Source organism: Fragaria vesca, linkage group LG1 (assembly GCF_000184155.1).
Source record: "Fragaria vesca subsp. vesca linkage group LG1, FraVesHawaii_1.0, whole genome shotgun sequence".
NCBI classification, from domain to species: Eukaryota; Viridiplantae; Streptophyta; class Magnoliopsida; order Rosales; family Rosaceae; genus Fragaria; species Fragaria vesca.
This window is the reverse complement of record NC_020491.1, coordinates 17,784,066-17,789,438: the sequence shown is the minus strand read 5'-3', so window position 1 is coordinate 17,789,438 and position 5,373 is coordinate 17,784,066. Positions and strand designations below refer to the sequence as shown.

The following is a 5,373-nucleotide window of genomic DNA, read 5'->3' as shown; positions in this document are numbered from 1 at the left end:
TCTCTCTCTCTCTCTCTCTCTCTCTCTCTCTCTCTCTCTCTCTCTCTCTCTCTCTCTCTCCAATTCATTTTGGTTTTCTTTCCAAAGAATATATTGTTGATCTGTATGTAGATTTTTCTTTTTTTAAGTTTGAATATGTATTTTGAATTCTTAGTCACAACTATTTCATTGGTTTTCTCAATCTTTAGTCTCTCTTCCAAGTTATGAGAGAGAGATTCTGCATATTATTATCATATTTTAGTTTGGGTTTTTTTTTTTAGTTTCAATTGTGAGTTCATTGTGTTTCAATTTTTTTTTTTTTCAGTTTAGGTTTTCTTTTCTTCGTTTTGCAATTTTTATTCTCCTATTGAATTATATTAAGGGTAAAACTGGAATATTAAAATTTGTAGGGTGAACTAAGGGCTAGTTTGGTGTTGCTATGACTTTAAAAAAAAAAACTGTTGTTGTTATACTGCAAAAATAATCAGCTATGAATTAAAACAGTTTTGTGTTTGGTAAATATTAGTTTTAAAAGTGCTACCAAGATAAAATTTATTAATTTCTAGTGTTTTTACTGACAGCTGCTTTTAAAAGTAACATTCAGGTTGCTTCTAAAATCTGTTCCCAGTGACTTGTAATTTTCAAAAAAAGTTGTTTTTCTTTCATTTACCAAACACTATAAAATCTAAAAGGTCGGATAAAAGCTGATTTTTTTAAAAGCGAAGCTATACCAAACTACGCCTAAGAAAGTGAAAATAGACGCACCCTAGCTAAACTTTGACTGGTCTGCTGGAGCTCCTAAAATACCCAAAAAACTAAACACGCTCTCTAAAATAACTAAAAAGCCAAAATAGAGTCTGCTAAAGATGCTCTTAGCTGAAACGTTTCCTTGTTTTTGTGCGAGTTCAACATTAGAGCTAAAACTAATTACACTAAAGAATAGGTCATCAACAACATTTAGAAACTACTTGGCATAGGATAAGTATATTCAATTGATTTAGAATTTAGGTACAAAGTCACTGATAAACAGATCATTAGGAAAATCCTCTATCAGACCTTTGATGCTGTTTCAGTGATCATAAACTACAAGAGTTACTTTGTACAGAACAGAATGTGTAATTCTAAATTTGAACTTGGAATTTGACCCTATGGATCGTCGTAAAGGAAAGACATTGGCAATTAGTACCCCATGCCACAAGCCCACAGAACTCAGCTGGTCCTGAAGAAGGGTTAATTCAACCAATTATGTTTTCAAGGGTACCCTGTACTTGAAAGAATTGCTTTTAACAGAGATCAAAGACAGTTGAAGAACAGTGAATCACTCAACTTGAAGAAAGCCTTTCTCCTCCCAAGTATGTCACTACCCGGCCTGCCAGGTCTGCAGGCATGGGACAAACTCCATTATTTTGCTGTATTTCTATCTGACAACATAAGGGTCATTCATCAGCCAGCTATTGATTTTATCATGTCATAGAGTCAACCAAATGTCTGATAGGCTGATAGAAGATTCATGTGTGAACGATATTTGCTTTTTATACATCAATAAATACATACCTCACAGTTTAGTGGTTGTTCATATGGATCATCTATTCCAGTAAAACCTGCAATTTGAACAGCTTATTTGAAAGCTAGATGGCAAAAAGAGAAAGAAAGAAAATATGGAATGCGATTAGAGTGAATTGGTATTTACGGTTTACTAACAGCAAGACTTTTGTAATTGCTAAACAAAGACAGTTTCTACTGTCCTTCCAAAATACTGGTTTGAAATTATTAATCTATAACATGAACAAGGGATGAATATTTTCGGTTATTTATTAATGATTTCTAATTATCTTCTACTACGGCAGAAACTTAGGTTTACTGCAAGTGCATAATATATGCAATGAGCTAAACTACCTTCAGGTATAACAGGCCTGAATATCAGAAGAATGAATACAATATTTTTTCTTTAATTTAAGAACACATGCATAACACATGAAAGTAAAAAATAATGGCTCTCTCTCTCTCAAGTGCATAATATATGCAATGAGCTAAACTACCTTCAGGTATAACAGGCCTGAATATCAGAAGAATAGAAAAATAGTAATACTAATTATTTTTTTTAATTTAAGAACACAAGCATAACACATGAAAGTAAAAAATAATGGCTCTCCCTCTCTCCCTCTCTCTCTGTCTCTCTCTCTCTCCTTGAAGTATGTTTCAGAAGCACACATTTAATCTTTCCCTCACGTGCAAGCTAGTAAAGACCTTTTGCATCCCTTGACTCGCATAACTCGACGGGCATGTTCATGTAAACCTGTGATCATGCAAATAAATGAAGATCCATGTTCACTAAAATAAAAAGATTTACCAGAGTAGAATCTTGCATCTTGCCTCGATAAAATTTGCATCTGATAGCATTGCACGACAAGCATCACTGTCTTTCCTATAAGGAGATTATCAGACTAGCAATACGGATCAATCCTGCGTTCGCAAACAATTTTGCTACCTCCCCTACAGTAAAACCTTGACGGTTAAACATGATGGAGTCAAGGAGAACTCATGTAATGGTGAAGTTGACCAATGTTCTGCTTCTAACTCTGATGACTTCCATTCTACCACAACCTCCCCACTATGAAATGGATCTGGATTCTCTGCTTGGATTTAAGTTGCTTAGATTTGCTTGGATGTCTTATAACCATTAGATGGAGTAAGGATGACATGGTGGTCTTAGATTGTACTCAATGTAATGGTTAGAAGTCATCCAAGCAAATCCAAGCAACATAAATCCAAGTAGAGAAGCCAAATTCCTCTGAAATATACTTTGCAGCAGGCCGTATAAATGTTAGTTCTGCAGAATCCTTAAGTTTTAACTGCAATCATTTTAATTTAAATATATCATATTATTTTACAAACACCAATTGACAGGCGAGTGCACATTAAAAGCTGAAACTCCAATTTAACTGCGAGAATAGGCATGACACTCGCCCCCACCCCAATACATAAATTGGATATTAGAAATATCAACTTGCAAAGAGTGGCCAACATCTCTATCAGTACAAGCCTTAGGCCTTATCTTAAATTAAGTTAATCCATGTTTACTTAGACACTTACCAACTCTGCGAATATTTTCAGTCCTGTCTTCTGCTTTGAAACCATGTCGAAGGTTATCACCATCAAGGATATATGACAGCTTTCCCCTTAAATGCAGTTCTCTACTTAGTGAGCATGCCAGTGTACTTTTCCCTGATTCCAATAAAGAGTTCAAGAAGGCATATTAGAAAGGCTAAGAGTGGGGAGGATAATCATATGTTTAGCCCATGTGGGACATGTGGAAAGCCCACTCATAGAAGTCCATAATTCAATATGTAATAAAATAGAGGATTCAATAAGTGCCACCAGCTGGACTCTATTTTATGATACTGTAGCTAGCACAGTTCTTTTTGTTGTTGTTGTTGTTGTTGTTGAATAGCAGAACAAGAAAGAAACAAGAGCAGAAAACAGAAAGCAACATAAAAAAGTAAACTAAGATACGCAGAGCTGCTAAGTAGGAGGTCCAACAGCATTAAACAGAAGAATCTTCATGAAGAAGGGAGGAGGATTGGAAATCCAATCATCTGGGCACACCCACACGAGACTATGGCTGCAATCCAATCTGCAGCTGCGTGGGCCTTTCTGCTGGTCCAAAGCCGGTTAACAATTAACATGGCTGAAACGGGAAGCTTCAATTCAAACTTAATCCAGTCCTTGAGAAATGCAGTCAAAGACTGGAATCACAAAAAACTACAAATGTACTAGTAAAATGAGGTCAGAAGCCAACCAAAGTATATAGCTCCAGACTAGCTAGTCGCACTCAATTTGGTTTTAGTACACATTCTAGAATGACTAAAATGTAGGATGGTCTTTTATTAAAGTTTCTCTCGTCTTAGTTCCTCTAGATCACATTCCATTATGTACTTGTTTTCAGTTTCATTTAGGAGAGAACAATGATGAAAAGAGAGGGAGGACAGATAAATAAATCTTTAAGACCAAAACAAATTTGGATTATGTTTTAATCAAAACCATTTAAGATGCACAAGTTTAGCTGTATTACAGATCTGTTACCTTGGACACTGACATCCATGTCGCTCAGTTTCATATGTGTCACATGATAATATGTCTGATGTGTCATGAATTATCTTTGTCAGAATTCTTCTCCGTCATTAAGAATGTTCCAATGATTCATGTACCGTAACTGAACAAGCTTTTACAGATTTAAGCACAAAATATGTTTCCATATACAATAACACTTAAGAACCAGAGCAGAGATGAGTTCCTAACAATATCTCATTTCAAGATTCTTAATCAGCTACAATTACAGATTCACATGTTCAGTCATTTCCTTGCATCAAATGACTGTGTAAAGAACAAAACTAAAAGACCAAGGAAATGCTTACTTTGTAGCTTATATATTGTACCATCTCAAGTTCTCAACTGTACTAATAAATCAAAAATAAGTAAGAATCATAACTCCTTCCCCTTTTTTAACCATAAAGGCTTAATTCCACTTATTCCTCACAACTGGGATAGCTTTCTCAGGAATTAAAAACAAAACCCATGGCTACAACAATGAACATTGGTTTTCATGTGCAAGTGCAATTAGTTCAGACATGGTTCCATTACAGGAAGAAAAGTGAAAAGAAGCAATGCAAGTCAGTCGGTTGTATATAAGAACCTGATCCGCTAAGACCCGTAATCCAAATAACACAGCCCTTTTGGTTGAGTAGTTTCTGCCTCTCAGCTTTCCCAACAGGACATTCTTGCCAAATATATTTGTTGAGTTGCTCACAGTAGACATTCTGTTGAAAAATATAAAACCAAGCGTGAGAGTTGAAGCAAGGAACACAAGTGTTTCATAGTTGGTGAAGCATCAGAATGCGATGAATGCCCAAATAGATGAAGAAATTGAAAATGCAGCAGCAACATAGTGATGATGACTAGAAGCATGAATGACCCGTCAAAGAAAAACGAAAACGAAAACCCAGGTGTGGTACCTGACTTGACACACTTGGGAGGGATGTTCAATTGGAGTCAAGGGGAAGAAGAATATACATACATTCTTTAATTGGTATTCCCTGTTTTCAAGGCTCATTTTTTGGGGATGCCAATGAATCTGGACCAAAACTTTCCATTCACCTGAGTCACTGAAGTGCCTGGCTGCCTGCCGTTTGGCTCTTCGTCGTTTTTTTTTTTTTTTTTTTTTTGCAGTTAGGAAACTAGTCAACTAGGTTACTAGGACCAACGTTGGAGAAATTCTTAAATAGTGCCGACGTAGTAAGCCACCTGGTATGTCGCGCTAATCATGTCTCTCTTTTATTTAAGGAGGTGTTTGGTAACACGGACAAGATAGGATTTGAAATCCTATCCTCATAAGAC

At 35.9% G+C, this 5,373-nt stretch overlaps 1 pseudogene across 1 annotated transcript; it reads right to left on the bottom strand.

Annotated features, from left to right (window-relative positions):
* Positions 1–1,297: 1,297 nt before the first annotated feature.
* Positions 1,298–5,143, bottom strand: LOC101309199 (annotated as a pseudogene). The gene is made up of 7 exons (XR_183858.1): positions 5,054–5,143; positions 4,673–4,796; positions 3,073–3,204; positions 2,353–2,472; positions 2,191–2,275; positions 1,534–1,580; positions 1,298–1,400 (listed from the first exon to the last, which is right to left on the bottom strand). The product of XR_183858.1 is annotated as an adenylyl-sulfate kinase, chloroplastic-like (transcript).
* Between the last annotated feature and the right edge of the window lie 230 nt (positions 5,144–5,373).